Consider the following 19857-nt stretch of genomic DNA (forward strand, 5'->3'; position numbering starts at 1 on the left):
CACAGCGATGGCCGCCGGTAAGGGAGAGAAACAGCAGCGGTGCTGTTTGAATAGGCAGCTGTACTGCAGATGTGCGACTTGTCCTACAGCTGTACTTAGCAGAAGGAAGGCTAACTGTGAGGTGAGAAAGCTGAAGCCAAAGTGAAATGCTGGCGAGGCGATTGTCCAGCAGCTTGAAAGTTTGCCAGTGAGAGAGATTAGCGAGCAGTAGCCCGGCTCAGAGTTGTTCATGGCCGACAGCAGCCCTGCTCCCGCTGAGAAACTAGGTTTCGCGGACAGGTCGGCATATCTGGCACGGCCCGAGCTGCTTTCGGAAACTTCGGCAAAGTGGATTTCGGAGGCGAGGGCGACCGGCCTTACAGGGCAGCAGGCCGAGACAGCATGGTTGCACTTGCGAAAGACCGAGTGCACGAGCTGCTGGATCAGCAGATCCACAGTCGCCATTGTGATCCTTGTCGTTGCTGTTTCCACGCTTGACGAAGGAGGCAAACATCCTTGAGCAGTGGTTCGGCCGCCCCTGCTGTCTCAGGGTTCCATGGTGTAATGGTGAGCACTCTGGACTCTGAATCCAGCGATCCGAGTTCAAATCTCGGTGGAGCCTTCTTTCTGGCTGCGTGAGCGATTGTCTTCGACAGAACTGTTGACTTCACAAATTCCACACCCATGATGGAAGTGGGCTGGTTTTCCCCTTGCGACAGTGTTTGCGATGCTCCTGCGTCGAGCGCGCGAGCTGCTTTTGCTCTGCCCTGTACCACGCAAGTATTCCCTGCCAAGGACGCAGCAGCGAGAGACCAGATTCTGAGAGCGTTGCTGCAAGTGTGAATGCAGGAAAGCTCAGGCCCGCCAGAGGCGGCAGCACTGCTGGTTCCGTGGTGTAATGGCTAGCACTCTGGACTTTGAATCCAGCGATCCGAGTTCGAATCTCGGCGGAACCTTGACTTGCTTCGTCCCGGCCCTTGTTTAATGTGGGACGCGCCAGTGAAATCTGCCTACGGGCCAATTGTAAGAGCAGCCCTTTTAGCACCTTGGAGTCAGATCTCATCGCATTTCTGCCAGAACGGGATGATGCCAATCCCGAGGTGGAGTCTTAAGCTCGCCACCGGTGCCTGCTTTTGCTCTCTCCTGAACCACGGATGTGTTTTCTTCGAAGGACACAGCATTAAGAGACAAGCTGCAGTCAAGCGGTGTTGTTTTTGGAGCTCCTCTCTGTGTTCCACAGACAGCTGGTGAAAAGGTGACAGGAATTGAAATGAGGCGCATGCTGGACAGGTGCTCTTTTCTTTAATTTGATTCAACAATTCACAGGAACAGCTGGACACAGAGAAACCGCAATTTTACCAGGGAGAGGAGCGGCAAAGCCAGGCCCCGAGCCCTACCGTTCAACCAGTTTTCAGGGAAACCAGGAACCTCAAATCCCAGTTTCAATCACTACAAAACGGTAACAATGACATTTGTACGTACAAGGCAGTCCAACGACATCAAAAACAGTGCATACAATACAGACTCCCGGAAAGCCAGGGACACGTGCTCTTGAACACAGTCCGTCTGAGATCTCACTTTGCTTAAAAGCATTGCTCATCGCAGCGCTGACACAGCGATGGCCGCCGGTAAGGGAGAGAAACAGCAGCGGTGCTGTTTGAATAGGCAGCTGTACTGCAGATGTGCGACTTGTCCTACAGCTGTACTTAGCAGAAGGAAGGCTAACTGTGAGGTGAGAAAGCTGAAGCCAAAGTGAAATGCTGGCGAGGCGATTGTCCAGCAGCTTGAAAGTTTGCCAGTGAGAGAGATTAGCGAGCAGTAGCCCGGCTCAGAGTTGTTCATGGCCGACAGCAGCCCTGCTCCCGCTGAGAAACTAGGTTTCGCGGACAGGTCGGCATATCTGGCACGGCCCGAGCTGCTTTCGGAAACTTCGGCAAAGTGGATTTCGGAGGCGAGGGCGACCGGCCTTACAGGGCAGCAGGCCGAGACAGCATGGTTGCACTTGCGAAAGACCGAGTGCACGAGCTGCTGGATCAGCAGATCCACAGTCGCCATTGTGATCCTTGTCGTTGCTGTTTCCACGCTTGACGAAGGAGGCAAACATCCTTGAGCAGTGGTTCGGCCGCCCCTGCTGTCTCAGGGTTCCATGGTGTAATGGTGAGCACTCTGGACTCTGAATCCAGCGATCCGAGTTCAAATCTCGGTGGAGCCTTCTTTCTGGCTGCGTGAGCGATTGTCTTCGACAGAACTGTTGACTTCACAAATTCCACACCCATGATGGAAGTGGGCTGGTTTTCCCCTTGCGACAGTGTTTGCGATGCTCCTGCGTCGAGCGCGCGAGCTGCTTTTGCTCTGCCCTGTACCACGCAAGTATTCCCTGCCAAGGACGCAGCAGCGAGAGACCAGATTCTGAGAGCGTTGCTGCAAGTGTGAATGCAGGAAAGCTCAGGCCCGCCAGAGGCGGCAGCACTGCTGGTTCCGTGGTGTAATGGCTAGCACTCTGGACTTTGAATCCAGCGATCCGAGTTCGAATCTCGGCGGAACCTTGACTTGCTTCGTCCCGGCCCTTGTTTAATGTGGGACGCGCCAGTGAAATCTGCCTACGGGCCAATTGTAAGAGCAGCCCTTTTAGCACCTTGGAGTCAGATCTCATCGCATTTCTGCCAGAACGGGATGATGCCAATCCCGAGGTGGAGTCTTAAGCTCGCCACCGGTGCCTGCTTTTGCTCTCTCCTGAACCACGGATGTGTTTTCTTCGAAGGACACAGCATTAAGAGACAAGCTGCAGTCAAGCGGTGTTGTTTTTGGAGCTCCTCTCTGTGTTCCACAGACAGCTGGTGAAAAGGTGACAGGAATTGAAATGAGGCGCATGCTGGACAGGTGCTCTTTTCTTTAATTTGATTCAACAATTCACAGGAACAGCTGGACACAGAGAAACCGCAATTTTACCAGGGAGAGGAGCGGCAAAGCCAGGCCCCGAGCCCTACCGTTCAACCAGTTTTCAGGGAAACCAGGAACCTCAAATCCCAGTTTCAATCACTACAAAACGGTAACAATGACATTTGTACGTACAAGGCAGTCCAACGACATCAAAAACAGTGCATACAATACAGACTCCCGGAAAGCCAGGGACACGTGCTCTTGAACACAGTCCGTCTGAGATCTCACTTTGCTTAAAAGCATTGCTCATCGCAGCGCTGACACAGCGATGGCCGCCGGTAAGGGAGAGAAACAGCAGCGGTGCTGTTTGAATAGGCAGCTGTACTGCAGATGTGCGACTTGTCCTACAGCTGTACTTAGCAGAAGGAAGGCTAACTGTGAGGTGAGAAAGCTGAAGCCAAAGTGAAATGCTGGCGAGGCGATTGTCCAGCAGCTTGAAAGTTTGCCAGTGAGAGAGATTAGCGAGCAGTAGCCCGGCTCAGAGTTGTTCATGGCCGACAGCAGCCCTGCTCCCGCTGAGAAACTAGGTTTCGCGGACAGGTCGGCATATCTGGCACGGCCCGAGCTGCTTTCGGAAACTTCGGCAAAGTGGATTTCGGAGGCGAGGGCGACCGGCCTTACAGGGCAGCAGGCCGAGACAGCGTGGTTGCACTTGCGAAAGACCGAGTGCACGAGCTGCTGGATCAGCAGATCCACAGTCGCCATTGTGATCCTTGTCGTTGCTGTTTCCACGCTTGACGAAGGAGGCAAACATCCTTGAGCAGTGGTTCGGCAGCCCCTGCTGTCTCAGGGTTCCATGGTGTAATGGTGAGCACTCTGGACTCTGAATCCAGCGATCCGAGTTCAAATCTCGGTGGAGCCTTCTTTCTGGCTGCGTGAGCGATTGTCTTCGACAGAACTGTTGACTTCACAAATTCCACACCCATGATGGAAGTGGGCTGGTTTTCCCCTTGCGACAGTGTTTGCGATGCTCCTGCGTCGAGCGCGCTCGCTGCTTTTGCTCTGCCCTGTACCACGCAAGTATTCCCTGCCAAGGACGCAGCAGCGAGAGACCAGATTCTGAGAGCGTTGCTGCAAGTGTGAATGCAGGAAAGCTCAGGCCCGCCAGAGGCGGCAGCACTGCTGGTTCCGTGGTGTAATGGCTAGCACTCTGGACTTTGAATCCAGCGATCCGAGTTCGAATCTCGGCGGAACCTTGACTTGCTTCGTCCCGGCCCTTGTTTAATGTGGGACGCGCCAGTGAAATCTGCCTACGGGCCAATTGTAAGAGCAGCCCTTTTAGCACCTTGGAGTCAGATCTCATCGCATTTCTGCCAGAACGGGATGATGCCAATCCCGAGGTGGCGTCTTAAGCTCGCCACCGGTGCCTGCTTTTGCTCTCTCCTGAACCACGGATGTGTTTTCTTCGAAGGACACAGCATTAAGAGACAAGCTGCAGTCAAGCGGTGTTGTTTTTGGAGCTCCTCTCTGTGTTCCACAGACAGCTGGTGAAAAGGTGACAGGAATTGAAATGAGGCGCATGCTGGACAGGTGCTCTTTTCTTTAATTTGATTCAACAATTCACAGGAACAGCTGGACACAGAGAAACCGCAATTTTACCAGGGAGAGGAGCGGCAAAGCCAGGCCCCGAGCCCTACCGTTCAACCAGTTTTCAGGGAAACCAGGAACCTCAAATCCCAGTTTCAATCACTACAAAACGGTAACAATGACATTTGTACGTACAAGGCAGTCCAACGACATCAAAAACAGTGCATACAATACAGACTCCCGGAAAGCCAGGGACACGTGCTCTTGAACACAGTCCGTCTGAGATCTCACTTTGCTTAAAAGCATTGCTCATCGCAGCGCTGACACAGCGATGGCCGCCGGTAAGGGAGAGAAACAGCAGCGGTGCTGTTTGAATAGGCAGCTGTACTGCAGATGTGCGACTTGTCCTACAGCTGTACTTAGCAGAAGGAAGGCTAACTGTGAGGTGAGAAAGCTGAAGCCAAAGTGAAATGCTGGCGAGGCGATTGTCCAGCAGCTTGAAAGTTTGCCAGTGAGAGAGATTAGCGAGCAGTAGCCCGGCTCAGAGTTGTTCATGGCCGACAGCAGCCCTGCTCCCGCTGAGAAACTAGGTTTCGCGGACAGGTCGGCATATCTGGCACGGCCCGAGCTGCTTTCGGAAACTTCGGCAAAGTGGATTTCGGAGGCGAGGGCGACCGGCCTTACAGGGCAGCAGGCCGAGACAGCGTGGTTGCACTTGCGAAAGACCGAGTGCACGAGCTGCTGGATCAGCAGATCCACAGTCGCCATTGTGATCCTTGTCGTTGCTGTTTCCACGCTTGACGAAGGAGGCAAACATCCTTGAGCAGTGGTTCGGCAGCCCCTGCTGTCTCAGGGTTCCATGGTGTAATGGTGAGCACTCTGGACTCTGAATCCAGCGATCCGAGTTCAAATCTGGGTGGAGCCTTCTTTCTGGCTGCGTGAGCGATTGTCTTCGACAGAACTGTTGACTTCACAAATTCCACACCCATGATGGAAGTGGGCTGGTTTTCCCCTTGCGACAGTGTTTGCGATGCTCCTGCGTCGAGCGCGCGAGCTGCTTTTGCTCTGCCCTGTACCACGCAAGTATTCCCTGCCAAGGACGCAGCAGCGAGAGACCAGATTCTGAGAGCGTTGCTGCAAGTGTGAATGCAGGAAAGCTCAGGCCCGCCAGAGGCGGCAGCACTGCTGGTTCCGTGGTGTAATGGCTAGCACTCTGGACTTTGAATCCAGCGATCCGAGTTCGAATCTCGGCGGAACCTTGACTTGCTTCGTCCCGGCCCTTGTTTAATGTGGGACGCGCCAGTGAAATCTGCCTACGGGCCAATTGTAAGAGCAGCCCTTTTAGCACCTTGGAGTCAGATCTCATCGCATTTCTGCCAGAACGGGATGATGCCAATCCCGAGGTGGCGTCTTAAGCTCGCCACCGGTGCCTGCTTTTGCTCTCTCCTGAACCACGGATGTGTTTTCTTCGAAGGACACAGCATTAAGAGACAAGCTGCAGTCAAGCGGTGTTGTTTTTGGAGCTCCTCTCTGTGTTCCACAGACAGCTGGTGAAAAGGTGACAGGAATTGAAATGAGGCGCATGCTGGACAGGTGCTCTTTTCTTTAATTTGATTCAACAATTCACAGGAACAGCTGGACACAGAGAAACCGCAATTTTACCAGGGAGAGGAGCGGCAAAGCCAGGCCCCGAGCCCTACCGTTCAACCAGTTTTCAGGGAAACCAGGAACCTCAAATCCCAGTTTCAATCACTACAAAACGGTAACAATGACATTTGTACGTACAAGGCAGTCCAACGACATCAAAAACAGTGCATACAATACAGACTCCCGGAAAGCCAGGGACACGTGCTCTTGAACACAGTCCGTCTGAGATCTCACTTTGCTTAAAAGCATTGCTCATCGCAGCGCTGACACAGCGATGGCCGCCGGTAAGGGAGAGAAACAGCAGCGGTGCTGTTTGAATAGGCAGCTGTACTGCAGATGTGCGACTTGTCCTACAGCTGTACTTAGCAGAAGGAAGGCTAACTGTGAGGTGAGAAAGCTGAAGCCAAAGTGAAATGCTGGCGAGGCGATTGTCCAGCAGCTTGAAAGTTTGCCAGTGAGAGAGATTAGCGAGCAGTAGCCCGGCTCAGAGTTGTTCATGGCCGACAGCAGCCCTGCTCCCGCTGAGAAACTAGGTTTCGCGGACAGGTCGGCATATCTGGCACGGCCCGAGCTGCTTTCGGAAACTTCGGCAAAGTGGATTTCGGAGGCGAGGGCGACCGGCCTTACAGGGCAGCAGGCCGAGACAGCGTGGTTGCACTTGCGAAAGACCGAGTGCACGAGCTGCTGGATCAGCAGATCCACAGTCGCCATTGTGATCCTTGTCGTTGCTGTTTCCACGCTTGACGAAGGAGGCAAACATCCTTGAGCAGTGGTTCGGCAGCCCCTGCTGTCTCAGGGTTCCATGGTGTAATGGTGAGCACTCTGGACTCTGAATCCTGCGATCCGAGTTCAAATCTCGGTGGAGCCTTCTTTTTGGCTGCGTGAGCGATTGTCTTCGACAGAACTGTTGACTTCACAAATTCCACACCCATGATGGAAGTGGGCTGGTTTTCCCCTTGCGACAGTGTTTGCGATGCTCCTGCGTCGAGCGCGCTCGCTGCTTTTGCTCTGCCCTGTACCACGCAAGTATTCCCTGCCAAGGACGCAGCAGCGAGAGACCAGATTCTGAGAGCGTTGCTGCAAGTGTGAATGCAGGAAAGCTCAGGCCTGCCTGAGGCGGCAGCACTGCTGGTTCCGTGGTGTAATGGCTAGCCCTCTGGACTTTGAATCCAGCGATCCGAGTTCGAATCTCGGCGGAACCTTGACTTGCTTCGTCCCGGCCCTTGTTTAATGTGGGACGCGCGAGTGAAATCTGCCTACGGGCCAATTGTAAGAGCAGCCCTTTTAGCACCTTGGAGTCAGATCTCATCGCATTTCTGCCAGAACGGGATGATGCCAATCCCGAGGTGGCGTCTTAAGCTCGCCACCGGTGCCTGCTTTTGCTCTCTCCTGAACCACGGATGTGTTTTCTTCGAAGGACACAGCATTAAGAGACAAGCTGCAGTCAAGCGGTGTTGTTTTTGGAGCTCCTCTCTGTGTTCCACAGACAGCTGGTGAAAAGGTGACAGGAATTGAAATGAGGCGCATGCTGGACAGGTGCTCTTTTCTTTAATTTGATTCAACAATTCACAGGAACAGCTGGACACAGAGAAACCGCAATTTTACCAGGGAGAGGAGCGGCAAAGCCAGGCCCCGAGCCCTACCGTTCAACCAGTTTTCAGGGAAACCAGGAACCTCAAATCCCAGTTTCAATCACTACAAAACGGTAACAATGACATTTGTACGTACAAGGCAGTCCAACGACATCAAAAACAGTGCATACAATACAGACTCCCGGAAAGCCAGGGACACGTGCTCTTGAACACAGTCCGTCTGAGATCTCACTTTGCTTAAAAGCATTGCTCATCGCAGCGCTGACACAGCGATGGCCGCCGGTAAGGGAGAGAAACAGCAGCGGTGCTGTTTGAATAGGCAGCTGTACTGCAGATGTGCGACTTGTCCTACAGCTGTACTTAGCAGAAGGAAGGCTAACTGTGAGGTGAGAAAGCTGAAGCCAAAGTGAAATGCTGGCGAGGCGATTGTCCAGCAGCTTGAAAGTTTGCCAGTGAGAGAGATTAGCGAGCAGTAGCCCGGCTCAGAGTTGTTCATGGCCGACAGCAGCCCTGCTCCCGCTGAGAAACTAGGTTTCGCGGACAGGTCGGCATATCTGGCACGGCCCGAGCTGCTTTCGGAAACTTCGGCAAAGTGGATTTCGGAGGCGAGGGCGACCGGCCTTACAGGGCAGCAGGCCGAGACAGCGTGGTTGCACTTGCGAAAGACCGAGTGCACGAGCTGCTGGATCAGCAGATCCACAGTCGCCATTGTGATCCTTGTCGTTGCTGTTTCCACGCTTGACGAAGGAGGCAAACATCCTTGAGCAGTGGTTCGGCAGCCCCTGCTGTCTCAGGGTTCCATGGTGTAATGGTGAGCACTCTGGACTCTGAATCCTGCGATCCGAGTTCAAATCTCGGTGGAGCCTTCTTTTTGGCTGCGTGAGCGATTGTCTTCGACAGAACTGTTGACTTCACAAATTCCACACCCATGATGGAAGTGGGCTGGTTTTCCCCTTGCGACAGTGTTTGCGATGCTCCTGCGTCGAGCGCGCTCGCTGCTTTTGCTCTGCCCTGTACCACGCAAGTATTCCCTGCCAAGGACGCAGCAGCGAGAGACCAGATTCTGAGAGCGTTGCTGCAAGTGTGAATGCAGGAAAGCTCAGGCCCGCCAGAGGCGGCAGCGCTGCTGGTTCCGTGGTGTAATGGCTAGCACTCTGGACTTTGAATCCAGCGATCCGAGTTCGAATCTCGGCGGAACCTTGACTTGCTTCGTCCCGGCCCTTGTTTAATGTGGGACGCGCGAGTGAAATCTGCCTACGGGCCAATTGTAAGAGCAGCCCTTTTAGCACCTTGGAGTCAGATCTCATCGCATTTCTGCCAGAACGGGATGATGCCAATCCCGAGGTGGCGTCTTAAGCTCGCCACCGGTGCCTGCTTTTGCTCTCTCCTGAACCACGGATGTGTTTTCTTCGAAGGACACAGCATTAAGAGACAAGCTGCAGTCAAGCGGTGTTGTTTTTGGAGCTCCTCTCTGTGTTCCACAGACAGCTGGTGAAAAGGTGACAGGAATTGAAATGAGGCGCATGCTGGACAGGTGCTCTTTTCTTTAATTTGATTCAACAATTCACAGGAACAGCTGGACACAGAGAAACCGCAATTTTACCAGGGAGAGGAGCGGCAAAGCCAGGCCCCGAGCCCTACCGTTCAACCAGTTTTCAGGGAAACCAGGAACCTCAAATCCCAGTTTCAATCACTACAAAACGGTAACAATGACATTTGTACGTACAAGGCAGTCCAATGACATCAAAAACAGTGCATACAATGCAGACTCCCGGAAAGCCAGGGACACGTGCTCTTGAACACAGTCCGTCTGAGATCTCACTTTGCTTAAAAGCATTGCTCATCGCAGCGCTGACACAGCGATGGCCGCCGGTAAGGGAGAGAAACAGCAGCGGTGCTGTTTGAATAGGCAGCTGTACTGCAGATGTGCGACTTGTCCTACAGCTGTACTTAGCAGAAGGAAGGCTAACTGTGAGGTGAGAAAGCTGAAGCCAAAGTGAATTGCTGGCGAGGCGATTGTCCAGCAGCTTGAAAGTTTGCCAGTGAGAGAGATTAGCGAGCAGTAGCCCGGCTCAGAGTTGTTCATGGCCGACAGCAGCCCTGCTCCCGCTGAGAAACTAGGTTTCGCGGACAGGTCGGCATATCTGGCACGGCCCGAGCTGCTTTCGGAAACTTCGGCAAAGTGGATTTCGGAGGCGAGGGCGACCGGCCTTACAGGGCAGCAGGCCGAGACAGCGTAGTTGCACTTGCGAAAGACCGAGTGCACGAGCTGCTGGATCAGCAGATCCACAGTCGCCATTGTGATCCTTGTCGTTGCTGTTTCCACGCTTGACGAAGGAGGCAAACATCCTTGAGCAGTGGTTCGGCAGCACCTGCTGTCTCAGGGTTCCATGGTGTAATGGTGAGCACTCTGGACTCTGAATCCAGCGATCCGCGTTCAAATCTCGGTGGAGCCTTCTTTCTGGCTGCGTGAGCGATTGTCTTCGACAGAACTGTTGACTTCACAAATTCCACACCCATGATGGAAGTGGGCTGGTTTTCCCCTTGCGACAGTGTTTGCGATGCTCCTGCGTCGAGCGCGCGAGCTGCTTTTGCTCTGCCCTGTACCACGCAAGTATTCCCTGCCAAGGACGCAGCAGCGAGAGACCAGATTCTGAGAGCGTTGCTGCAAGTGTGAATGCAGGAAAGCTCAGGCCTGCCTGAGGCGGCAGCACTGCTGGTTCCGTGGTGTAATGGCTAGCACTCTGGACTTTGAATCCAGCGATCCGAGTTCGAATCTCGGCGGAACCTTGACTTGCTTCGTCCCGGCCCTTGTTTAATGTGGGACGCGCGAGTGAAATCTGCCTACGGGCCAATTGTAAGAGCAGCCCTTTTAGCACCTTGGAGTCAGATCTCATCGCATTTCTGCCAGAACGGGATGATGCCAATCCCGAGGTGGCGTCTTAAGCTCGCCACCGGTGCCTGCTTTTGCTCTCTCCTGAACCACGGATGTGTTTTCTTCGAAGGACACAGCATTAAGAGACAAGCTGCAGTCAAGCGGTGTTGTTTTTGGAGCTCCTCTCTGTGTTCCACAGACAGCTGGTGAAAAGGTGACAGGAATTGAAATGAGGCGCATGCTGGACAGGTGCTCTTTTCTTTAATTTGATTCAACAATTCACAGGAACAGCTGGACACAGAGAAACCGCAATTTTACCAGGGAGAGGAGCGGCAAAGCCAGGCCCCGAGCCCTACCGTTCAACCAGTTTTCAGGGAAACCAGGAACCTCAAATCCCAGTTTCAATCACTACAAAACGGTAACAATGACATTTGTACGTACAAGGCAGTCCAACGACATCAAAAACAGTGCATACAATACAGACTCCCGGAAAGCCAGGGACACGTGCTCTTGAACACAGTCCGTCTGAGATCTCACTTTGCTTAAAAGCATTGCTCATCGCAGCGCTGACACAGCGATGGCCGCCGGTAAGGGAGAGAAACAGCAGCGGTGCTGTTTGAATAGGCAGCTGTACTGCAGATGTGCGACTTGTCCTACAGCTGTACTTAGCAGAAGGAAGGCTAACTGTGAGGTGAGAAAGCTGAAGCCAAAGTGAAATGCTGGCGAGGCGATTGTCCAGCAGCTTGAAAGTTTGCCAGTGAGAGAGATTAGCGAGCAGTAGCCCGGCTCAGAGTTGTTCATGGCCGACAGCAGCCCTGCTCCCGCTGAGAAACTAGGTTTCGCGGACAGGTCGGCATATCTGGCACGGCCCGAGCTGCTTTCGGAAACTTCGGCAAAGTGGATTTCGGAGGCGAGGGCGACCGGCCTTACAGGGCAGCAGGCCGAGACAGCGTGGTTGCACTTGCGAAAGACCGAGTGCACGAGCTGCTGGATCAGCAGATCCACAGTCGCCATTGTGATCCTTGTCGTTGCTGTTTCCACGCTTGACGAAGGAGGCAAACATCCTTGAGCAGTGGTTCGGCAGCCCCTGCTGTCTCAGGGTTCCATGGTGTAATGGTGAGCACTTTGGACTCTGAATCCAGCGATCCGAGTTCAAATCTCGGTGGAGCCTTCTTTCTGGCTGCGTGAGCGATTGTCTTCGACAGAACTGTTGACTTCACAAATTCCACACCCATGATGGAAGTGGGCTGGTTTTCCCCTTGCGACAGTGTTTGCGATGCTCCTGCGTCGAGCGCGCGAGCTGCTTTTGCTCTGCCCTGTACCACGCAAGTATTCCCTGCCAAGGACGCAGCAGCGAGAGACCAGATTCTGAGAGCGTTGCTGCAAGTGTGAATGCAGGAAAGCTCAGGCCCGCCAGAGGCGGCAGCGCTGCTGGTTCCGTGGTGTAATGGCTAGCACTCTGGACTTTGAATCCAGCGATCCGAGTTCGAATCTCGGCGGAACCTTGACTTGCTTCGTCCCGGCCCTTGTTTAATGTGGGACGCACCAGTGAAATCTGCCTACGGGCCAATTGTAAAAGCAGCCCTTTTAGCACCTTGGAGTCAGATCTCATCGCATTTCTGCCAGAACGGGATGATGCCAATCCCGAGGTGGCGTCTTAAGCTCGCCACCGGTGCCTGCTTTTGCTCTCTCCTGAACCACGGATGTGTTTTCTTCGAAGGACACAGCATTAAGAGACAAGCTGCAGTCAAGCGGTGTTGTTTTTGGAGCTCCTCTCTGTGTTCCACAGACAGCTGGTGAAAAGGTGACAGGAATTGAAATGAGGCGCATGCTGGACAGGTGCTCTTTTCTTTAATTTGATTCAACAATTCACAGGAACAGCTGGACACAGAGAAACCGCAATTTTACCAGGGAGAGGAGCGGCAAAGCCAGGCCCCGAGCCCTACCGTTCAACCAGTTTTCAGGGAAACCAGGAACCTCAAATCCCAGTTTCAATCACTACAAAACGGTAACAATGACATTTGTACGTACAAGGCAGTCCAATGACATCAAAAACAGTGCATACAATGCAGACTCCCGGAAAGCCAGGGACACGTGCTCTTGAACACAGTCCGTCTGAGATCTCACTTTGCTTAAAAGCATTGCTCATCGCAGCGCTGACACAGCGATGGCCGCCGGTAAGGGAGAGAAACAGCAGCGGTGCTGTTTGAATAGGCAGCTGTACTGCAGATGTGCGACTTGTCCTACAGCTGTACTTAGCAGAAGGAAGGCTAACTGTGAGGTGAGAAAGCTGAAGCCAAAGTGAATTGCTGGCGAGGCGATTGTCCAGCAGCTTGAAAGTTTGCCAGTGAGAGAGATTAGCGAGCAGTAGCCCGGCTCAGAGTTGTTCATGGCCGACAGCAGCCCTGCTCCCGCTGAGAAACTAGGTTTCGCGGACAGGTCGGCATATCTGGCACGGCCCGAGCTGCTTTCGGAAACTTCGGCAAAGTGGATTTCGGAGGCGAGGGCGACCGGCCTTACAGGGCAGCAGGCCGAGACAGCGTAGTTGCACTTGCGAAAGACCGAGTGCACGAGCTGCTGGATCAGCAGATCCACAGTCGCCATTGTGATCCTTGTCGTTGCTGTTTCCACGCTTGACGAAGGAGGCAAACATCCTTGAGCAGTGGTTCGGCAGCACCTGCTGTCTCAGGGTTCCATGGTGTAATGGTGAGCACTCTGGACTCTGAATCCAGCGATCCGCGTTCAAATCTCGGTGGAGCCTTCTTTCTGGCTGCGTGAGCGATTGTCTTCGACAGAACTGTTGACTTCACAAATTCCACACCCATGATGGAAGTGGGCTGGTTTTCCCCTTGCGACAGTGTTTGCGATGCTCCTGCGTCGAGCGCGCTCGCTGCTTTTGCTCTGCCCTGTACCACGCAAGTATTCCCTGCCAAGGACGCAGCAGCGAGAGACCAGATTCTGAGAGCGTTGCTGCAAGTGTGAATGCAGGAAAGCTCAGGCCTGCCTGAGGCGGCAGCACTGCTGGTTCCGTGGTGTAATGGCTAGCACTCTGGACTTTGAATCCAGCGATCCGAGTTCGAATCTCGGCGGAACCTTGACTTGCTTCGTCCCGGCCCTTGTTTAATGTGGGACGCGCGAGTGAAATCTGCCTACGGGCCAATTGTAAGAGCAGCCCTTTTAGCACCTTGGAGTCAGATCTCATCGCATTTCTGCCAGAACGGGATGATGCCAATCCCGAGGTGGCGTCTTAAGCTCGCCACCGGTGCCTGCTTTTGCTCTCTCCTGAACCACGGATGTGTTTTCTTCGAAGGACACAGCATTAAGAGACAAGCTGCAGTCAAGCGGTGTTGTTTTTGGAGCTCCTCTCTGTGTTCCACAGACAGCTGGTGAAAAGGTGACAGGAATTGAAATGAGGCGCATGCTGGACAGGTGCTCTTTTCTTTAATTTGATTCAACAATTCACAGGAACAGCTGGACACAGAGAAACCGCAATTTTACCAGGGAGAGGAGCGGCAAAGCCAGGCCCCGAGCCCTACCGTTCAACCAGTTTTCAGGGAAACCAGGAACCTCAAATCCCAGTTTCAATCACTACAAAACGGTAACAATGACATTTGTACGTACAAGGCAGTCCAACGACATCAAAAACAGTGCATACAATACAGACTCCCGGAAAGCCAGGGACACGTGCTCTTGAACACAGTCCGTCTGAGATCTCACTTTGCTTTAAAGCATTGCTCATCGCAGCGCTGACACAGCGATGGCCGCCGGTAAGGGAGAGAAACAGCAGCGGTGCTGTTTGAATAGGCAGCTGTACTGCAGATGTGCGACTTGTCCTACAGCTGTACTTAGCAGAAGGAAGGCTAACTGTGAGGTGAGAAAGCTGAAGCCAAAGTGAAATGCTGGCGAGGCGATTGTCCAGCAGCTTGAAAGTTTGCCAGTGAGAGAGATTAGCGAGCAGTAGCCCGGCTCAGAGTTGTTCATGGCCGACAGCAGCCCTGCTCCCGCTGAGAAACTAGGTTTCGCGGACAGGTCGGCATATCTGGCACGGCCCGAGCTGCTTTCGGAAACTTCGGCAAAGTGGATTTCGGAGGCGAGGGCGACCGGCCTTACAGGGCAGCAGGCCGAGACAGCGTGGTTGCACTTGCGAAAGACCGAGTGCACGAGCTGCTGGATCAGCAGATCCACAGTCGCCATTGTGATCCTTGTCGTTGCTGTTTCCACGCTTGACGAAGGAGGCAAACATCCTTGAGCAGTGGTTCGGCAGCCCCTGCTGTCTCAGGGTTCCATGGTGTAATGGTGAGCACTTTGGACTCTGAATCCAGCGATCCGAGTTCAAATCTCGGTGGAGCCTTCTTTCTGGCTGCGTGAGCGATTGTCTTCGACAGAACTGTTGACTTCACAAATTCCACACCCATGATGGAAGTGGGCTAGTTTTCCCCTTGCGACAGTGTTTGCGATGCTCCTGCGTCGAGCGCGCGAGCTGCTTTTGCTCTGCCCTGTACCACGCAAGTATTCCCTGCCAAGGACGCAGCAGCGAGAGACCAGATTCTGAGAGCGTTGCTGCAAGTGTGAATGCAGGAAAGCTCAGGCCCGCCAGAGGCGGCAGCGCTGCTGGTTCCGTGGTGTAATGGCTAGCACTCTGGACTTTGAATCCAGCGATCCGAGTCCGAATCTCGGCGGAACCTTGACTTGCTTCGTCCCGGCCCTTGTTTAATGTGGGACGCGCGAGTGAAATCTGCCTACGGGCCAATTGTAAGAGCAGCCCTTTTAGCACCTTGGAGTCAGATCTCATCGCATTTCTGCCAGAACGGGATGATGCCAATCCCGAGGTGGCGTCTTAAGCTCGCCACCGGTGCCTGCTTTTGCTCTCTCCTGAACCACGGATGTGTTTTCTTCGAAGGACACAGCATTAAGAGACAAGCTGCAGTCAAGCGGTGTTGTTTTTGGAGCTCCTCTCTGTGTTCCACAGACAGCTGGTGAAAAGGTGACAGGAATTGAAATGAGGCGCATGCTGGACAGGTGCTCTTTTCTTTAATTTGATTCAACAATTCACAGGAACAGCTGGACACAGAGAAACCGCAATTTTACCAGGGAGAGGAGCGGCAAAGCCAGGCCCCGAGCCCTACCGTTCAACCAGTTTTCAGGGAAACCAGGAACCTCAAATCCCAGTTTCAATCACTACAAAACGGTAACAATGACATTTGTACGTACAAGGCAGTCCAACGACATCAAAAACAGTGCATACAATACAGACTCCCGGAAAGCCAGGGACACGTGCTCTTGAACACAGTCCGTCTGAGATCTCACTTTGCTTAAAAGCATTGCTCATCGCAGCGCTGACACAGCGATGGCCGCCGGTAAGGGAGAGAAACAGCAGCGGTGCTGTTTGAATAGGCAGCTGTACTGCAGATGTGCGACTTGTCCTACAGCTGTACTTAGCAGAAGGAAGGCTAACTGTGAGGTGAGAACGCTGAAGCCAAAGTGAAATGCTGGCGAGGCGATTGTCCAGCAGCTTGAAAGTTTGCCAGTGAGAGAGATTAGCGAGCAGTAGCCCGGCTCAGAGTTGTTCATGGCCGACAGCAGCCCTGCTCCCGCTGAGAAACTAGGTTTCGCGGACAGGTCGGCATATCTGGCACGGCCCGAGCTGCTTTCGGAAACTTCGGCAAAGTGGATTTCGGAGGCGAGGGCGACCGGCCTTACAGGGCAGCAGGCCGAGACAGCGTGGTTGCACTTGCGAAAGACCGAGTGCACGAGCTGCTGGATCAGCAGATCCACAGTCGCCATTGTGATCCTTGTCGTTGCTGTTTCCACGCTTGACGAAGGAGGCAAACATCCTTGAGCAGTGGTTCGGCAGCCCCTGCTGTCTCAGGGTTCCATGGTGTAATGGTGAGCACTCTGGACTCTGAATCATGCGATCCGAGTTCAAATCTCGGTGGAGCCTTCTTTTTGGCTGCGTGAGCGATTGTCTTCGACAGAACTGTTGACTTCACAAATTCCACACCCATGATGGAAGTGGGCTGGTTTTCCCCTTGCGACAGTGTTTGCGATGCTCCTGCGTCGAGCGCGCGAGCTGCTTTTGCTCTGCCCTGTACCACGCAAGTATTCCCTGCCAAGGACGCAGCAGCGAGAGACCAGATTCTGAGAGCGTTGCTGCAAGTGTGAATGCAGGAAAGCTCAGGCCCGCCAGAGGCGGCAGCGCTGCTGGTTCCGTGGTGTAATGGCTAGCACTCTGGACTTTGAATCCAGCGATCCGAGTTCGAATCTCGGCGGAACCTTGACTTGCTTCGTCCCGGCCCTTGTTTAATGTGGGATGCGCGAGTGAAATCTGCCTACGGGCCAATTGTAAGAGCAGCCCTTTTAGCACCTTGGAGTCAGATCTCATCGCATTTCTGCCAGAACGGGATGATGCCAATCCCGAGGTGGCGTCTTAAGCTCGCCACCGGTGCCTGCTTTTGCTCTCTCCTGAACCACGGATGTGTTTTCTTCGAAGGACACAGCATTAAGAGACAAGCTGCAGTCAAGCGGTGTTGTTTTTGGAGCTCCTCTCTGTGTTCCACAGACAGCTGGTGAAAAGGTGACAGGAATTGAAATGAGGCGCATGCTGGACAGGTGCTCTTTTCTTTAATTTGATTCAACAATTCACAGGAACAGCTGGACACAGAGAAACCGCAATTTTACCAGGGAGAGGAGCGGCAAAGCCAGGCCCCGAGCCCTACCGTTCAACCAGTTTTCAGGGAAACCAGGAACCTCAAATCCCAGTTTCAATCACTACAAAACGGTAACAATGACATTTGTACGTACAAGGCAGTCCAATGACATCAAAAACAGTGCATACAATGCAGACTCCCGGAAAGCCAGGGACACGTGCTCTTGAACACAGTCCGTCTGAGATCTCACTTTGCTTAAAAGCATTGCTCATCGCAGCGCTGACACAGCGATGGCCGCCGGTAAGGGAGAGAAACAGCAGCGGTGCTGTTTGAATAGGCAGCTGTACTGCAGATGTGCGACTTGTCCTACAGCTGTACTTAGCAGAAGGAAGGCTAACTGTGAGGTGAGAAAGCTGAAGCCAAAGTGAATTGCTGGCGAGGCGATTGTCCAGCAGCTTGAAAGTTTGCCAGTGAGAGAGATTAGCGAGCAGTAGCCCGGCTCAGAGTTGTTCATGGCCGACAGCAGCCCTGCTCCCGCTGAGAAACTAGGTTTCGCGGACAGGTCGGCATATCTGGCACGGCCCGAGCTGCTTTCGGAAACTTCGGCAAAGTGGATTTCGGAGGCGAGGGCGACCGGCCTTACAGGGCAGCAGGCCGAGACAGCGTAGTTGCACTTGCGAAAGACCGAGTGCACGAGCTGCTGGATCAGCAGATCCACAGTCGCCATTGTGATCCTTGTCGTTGCTGTTTCCACGCTTGACGAAGGAGGCAAACATCCTTGAGCAGTGGTTCGGCAGCACCTGCTGTCTCAGGGTTCCATGGTGTAATGGTGAGCACTCTGGACTCTGAATCCAGCGATCCGCGTTCAAATCTCGGTGGAGCCTTCTTTCTGGCTGCGTGAGCGATTGTCTTCGACAGAACTGTTGACTTCACAAATTCCACACCCATGATGGAAGTGGGCTGGTTTTCCCCTTGCGACAGTGTTTGCGATGCTCCTGCGTCGAGCGCGCGAGCTGCTTTTGCTCTGCCCTGTACCACGCAAGTATTCCCTGCCAAGGACGCAGCAGCGAGAGACCAGATTCTGAGAGCGTTGCTGCAAGTGTGAATGCAGGAAAGCTCAGGCCTGCCTGAGGCGGCAGCACTGCTGGTTCCGTGGTGTAATGGCTAGCACTCTGGACTTTGAATCCAGCGATCCGAGTCCGAATCTCGGCGGAACCTTGACTTGCTTCGTCCCGGCCCTTGTTTAATGTGGGACGCGCGAGTGAAATCTGCCTACGGGCCAATTGTAAGAGCAGCCCTTTTAGCACCTTGGAGTCAGATCTCATCGCATTTCTGCCAGAACGGGATGATGCCAATCCCGAGGTGGCGTCTTAAGCTCGCCACCGGTGCCTGCTTTTGCTCTCTCCTGAACCACGGATGTGTTTTCTTCGAAGGACACAGCATTAAGAGACAAGCTGCAGTCAAGCGGTGTTGTTTTTGGAGCTCCTCTCTGTGTTCCACAGACAGCTGGTGAAAAGGTGACAGGAATTGAAATGAGGCGCATGCTGGACAGGTGCTCTTTTCTTTAATTTGATTCAACAATTCACAGGAACAGCTGGACACAGAGAAACCGCAATTTTACCAGGGAGAGGAGCGGCAAAGCCAGGCCCCGAGCCCTACCGTTCAACCAGTTTTCAGGGAAACCAGGAACCTCAAATCCCAGTTTCAATCACTACAAAACGGTAACAATGACATTTGTACGTACAAGGCAGTCCAATGACATCAAAAACAGTGCATACAATGCAGACTCCCGGAAAGCCAGGGACACGTGCTCTTGAACACAGTCCGTCTGAGATCTCACTTTGCTTAAAAGCATTGCTCATCGCAGCGCTGACACAGCGATGGCCGCCGGTAAGGGAGAGAAACAGCAGCGGTGCTGTTTGAATAGGCAGCTGTACTGCAGATGTGCGACTTGTCCTACAGCTGTACTTAGCAGAAGGAAGGCTAACTGTGAGGTGAGAAAGCTGAAGCCAAAGTGAATTGCTGGCGAGGCGATTGTCCAGCAGCTTGAAAGTTTGCCAGTGAGAGAGATTAGCGAGCAGTAGCCCGGCTCAGAGTTGTTCATGGCCGACAGCAGCCCTGCTCCCGCTGAGAAACTAGGTTTCGCGGACAGGTCGGCATATCTGGCACGGCCCGAGCTGCTTTCGGAAACTTCGGCAAAGTGGATTTCGGAGGCGAGGGCGACCGGCCTTACAGGGCAGCAGGCCGAGACAGCGTAGTTGCACTTGCGAAAGACCGAGTGCACGAGCTGCTGGATCAGCAGATCCACAGTCGCCATTGTGATCCTTGTCGTTGCTGTTTCCACGCTTGACGAAGGAGGCAAACATCCTTGAGCAGTGGTTCGGCAGCACCTGCTGTCTCAGGGTTCCATGGTGTAATGGTGAGCACTCTGGACTCTGAATCCAGCGATCCGCGTTCAAATCTCGGTGGAGCCTTCTTTCTGGCTGCGTGAGCGATTGTCTTCGACAGAACTGTTGACTTCACAAATTCCACACCCATGATGGAAGTGGGCTGGTTTTCCCCTTGCGACAGTGTTTGCGATGCTCCTGCGTCGAGCGCGCTCGCTGCTTTTGCTCTGCCCTGTACCACGCAAGTATTCCCTGCCAAGGAC

At 53.6% G+C, this 19857-nt stretch overlaps 24 non-coding genes across 24 annotated transcripts; all 24 read left to right on the forward strand.

Annotated features, from left to right (window-relative positions):
• The first annotated feature begins 529 nt into the window (after positions 1-529).
• Positions 530-601, forward strand: trnaq-cug (transfer RNA glutamine (anticodon CUG)). The gene has a single exon. It is a non-coding gene; the product is annotated as a tRNA-Gln (tRNA).
• Positions 602-863: 262 nt separating this feature from the next.
• Positions 864-935, forward strand: trnaq-uug (transfer RNA glutamine (anticodon UUG)). Its single transcript has one exon. It is a non-coding gene; the product is annotated as a tRNA-Gln (tRNA).
• A 1184-nt stretch (positions 936-2119) lies between these two features.
• Positions 2120-2191, forward strand: trnaq-cug (transfer RNA glutamine (anticodon CUG)). The gene has a single exon. It is a non-coding gene; the product is annotated as a tRNA-Gln (tRNA).
• A 262-nt stretch (positions 2192-2453) lies between these two features.
• On the forward strand, positions 2454-2525 carry trnaq-uug (transfer RNA glutamine (anticodon UUG)). The gene has a single exon. It is a non-coding gene; the product is annotated as a tRNA-Gln (tRNA).
• Positions 2526-3709: 1184 nt separating this feature from the next.
• trnaq-cug (transfer RNA glutamine (anticodon CUG)) lies at positions 3710-3781 on the forward strand. The gene has a single exon. It is a non-coding gene; the product is annotated as a tRNA-Gln (tRNA).
• Positions 3782-4043: 262 nt separating this feature from the next.
• trnaq-uug (transfer RNA glutamine (anticodon UUG)) lies at positions 4044-4115 on the forward strand. The gene has a single exon. It is a non-coding gene; the product is annotated as a tRNA-Gln (tRNA).
• Positions 4116-5299: 1184 nt separating this feature from the next.
• On the forward strand, positions 5300-5371 carry trnaq-cug (transfer RNA glutamine (anticodon CUG)). The gene has a single exon. It is a non-coding gene; the product is annotated as a tRNA-Gln (tRNA).
• Positions 5372-5633: 262 nt separating this feature from the next.
• trnaq-uug (transfer RNA glutamine (anticodon UUG)) lies at positions 5634-5705 on the forward strand. Its single transcript has one exon. It is a non-coding gene; the product is annotated as a tRNA-Gln (tRNA).
• A 1184-nt stretch (positions 5706-6889) lies between these two features.
• On the forward strand, positions 6890-6961 carry trnaq-cug (transfer RNA glutamine (anticodon CUG)). The gene has a single exon. It is a non-coding gene; the product is annotated as a tRNA-Gln (tRNA).
• A 262-nt stretch (positions 6962-7223) lies between these two features.
• trnaq-uug (transfer RNA glutamine (anticodon UUG)) lies at positions 7224-7295 on the forward strand. Its single transcript has one exon. It is a non-coding gene; the product is annotated as a tRNA-Gln (tRNA).
• Positions 7296-8479: 1184 nt separating this feature from the next.
• Positions 8480-8551, forward strand: trnaq-cug (transfer RNA glutamine (anticodon CUG)). Its single transcript has one exon. It is a non-coding gene; the product is annotated as a tRNA-Gln (tRNA).
• Positions 8552-8813: 262 nt separating this feature from the next.
• On the forward strand, positions 8814-8885 carry trnaq-uug (transfer RNA glutamine (anticodon UUG)). Its single transcript has one exon. It is a non-coding gene; the product is annotated as a tRNA-Gln (tRNA).
• Positions 8886-10069: 1184 nt separating this feature from the next.
• trnaq-cug (transfer RNA glutamine (anticodon CUG)) lies at positions 10070-10141 on the forward strand. The gene has a single exon. It is a non-coding gene; the product is annotated as a tRNA-Gln (tRNA).
• A 262-nt stretch (positions 10142-10403) lies between these two features.
• trnaq-uug (transfer RNA glutamine (anticodon UUG)) lies at positions 10404-10475 on the forward strand. Its single transcript has one exon. It is a non-coding gene; the product is annotated as a tRNA-Gln (tRNA).
• Positions 10476-11659: 1184 nt separating this feature from the next.
• On the forward strand, positions 11660-11731 carry trnaq-cug (transfer RNA glutamine (anticodon CUG)). The gene has a single exon. It is a non-coding gene; the product is annotated as a tRNA-Gln (tRNA).
• A 262-nt stretch (positions 11732-11993) lies between these two features.
• On the forward strand, positions 11994-12065 carry trnaq-uug (transfer RNA glutamine (anticodon UUG)). Its single transcript has one exon. It is a non-coding gene; the product is annotated as a tRNA-Gln (tRNA).
• Positions 12066-13249: 1184 nt separating this feature from the next.
• trnaq-cug (transfer RNA glutamine (anticodon CUG)) lies at positions 13250-13321 on the forward strand. Its single transcript has one exon. It is a non-coding gene; the product is annotated as a tRNA-Gln (tRNA).
• Positions 13322-13583: 262 nt separating this feature from the next.
• On the forward strand, positions 13584-13655 carry trnaq-uug (transfer RNA glutamine (anticodon UUG)). Its single transcript has one exon. It is a non-coding gene; the product is annotated as a tRNA-Gln (tRNA).
• A 1184-nt stretch (positions 13656-14839) lies between these two features.
• On the forward strand, positions 14840-14911 carry trnaq-cug (transfer RNA glutamine (anticodon CUG)). The gene has a single exon. It is a non-coding gene; the product is annotated as a tRNA-Gln (tRNA).
• A 262-nt stretch (positions 14912-15173) lies between these two features.
• Positions 15174-15245, forward strand: trnaq-uug (transfer RNA glutamine (anticodon UUG)). The gene has a single exon. It is a non-coding gene; the product is annotated as a tRNA-Gln (tRNA).
• A 1518-nt stretch (positions 15246-16763) lies between these two features.
• On the forward strand, positions 16764-16835 carry trnaq-uug (transfer RNA glutamine (anticodon UUG)). The gene has a single exon. It is a non-coding gene; the product is annotated as a tRNA-Gln (tRNA).
• A 1184-nt stretch (positions 16836-18019) lies between these two features.
• Positions 18020-18091, forward strand: trnaq-cug (transfer RNA glutamine (anticodon CUG)). Its single transcript has one exon. It is a non-coding gene; the product is annotated as a tRNA-Gln (tRNA).
• A 262-nt stretch (positions 18092-18353) lies between these two features.
• Positions 18354-18425, forward strand: trnaq-uug (transfer RNA glutamine (anticodon UUG)). The gene has a single exon. It is a non-coding gene; the product is annotated as a tRNA-Gln (tRNA).
• A 1184-nt stretch (positions 18426-19609) lies between these two features.
• trnaq-cug (transfer RNA glutamine (anticodon CUG)) lies at positions 19610-19681 on the forward strand. The gene has a single exon. It is a non-coding gene; the product is annotated as a tRNA-Gln (tRNA).
• Positions 19682-19857: the final 176 nt, after the last annotated feature.

The sequence above is a fragment of the Chiloscyllium punctatum genome, chromosome 21 (assembly GCF_047496795.1).
Source record: "Chiloscyllium punctatum isolate Juve2018m chromosome 21, sChiPun1.3, whole genome shotgun sequence".
Lineage (NCBI taxonomy): Eukaryota > Metazoa > Chordata > Chondrichthyes > Orectolobiformes > Hemiscylliidae > Chiloscyllium > Chiloscyllium punctatum.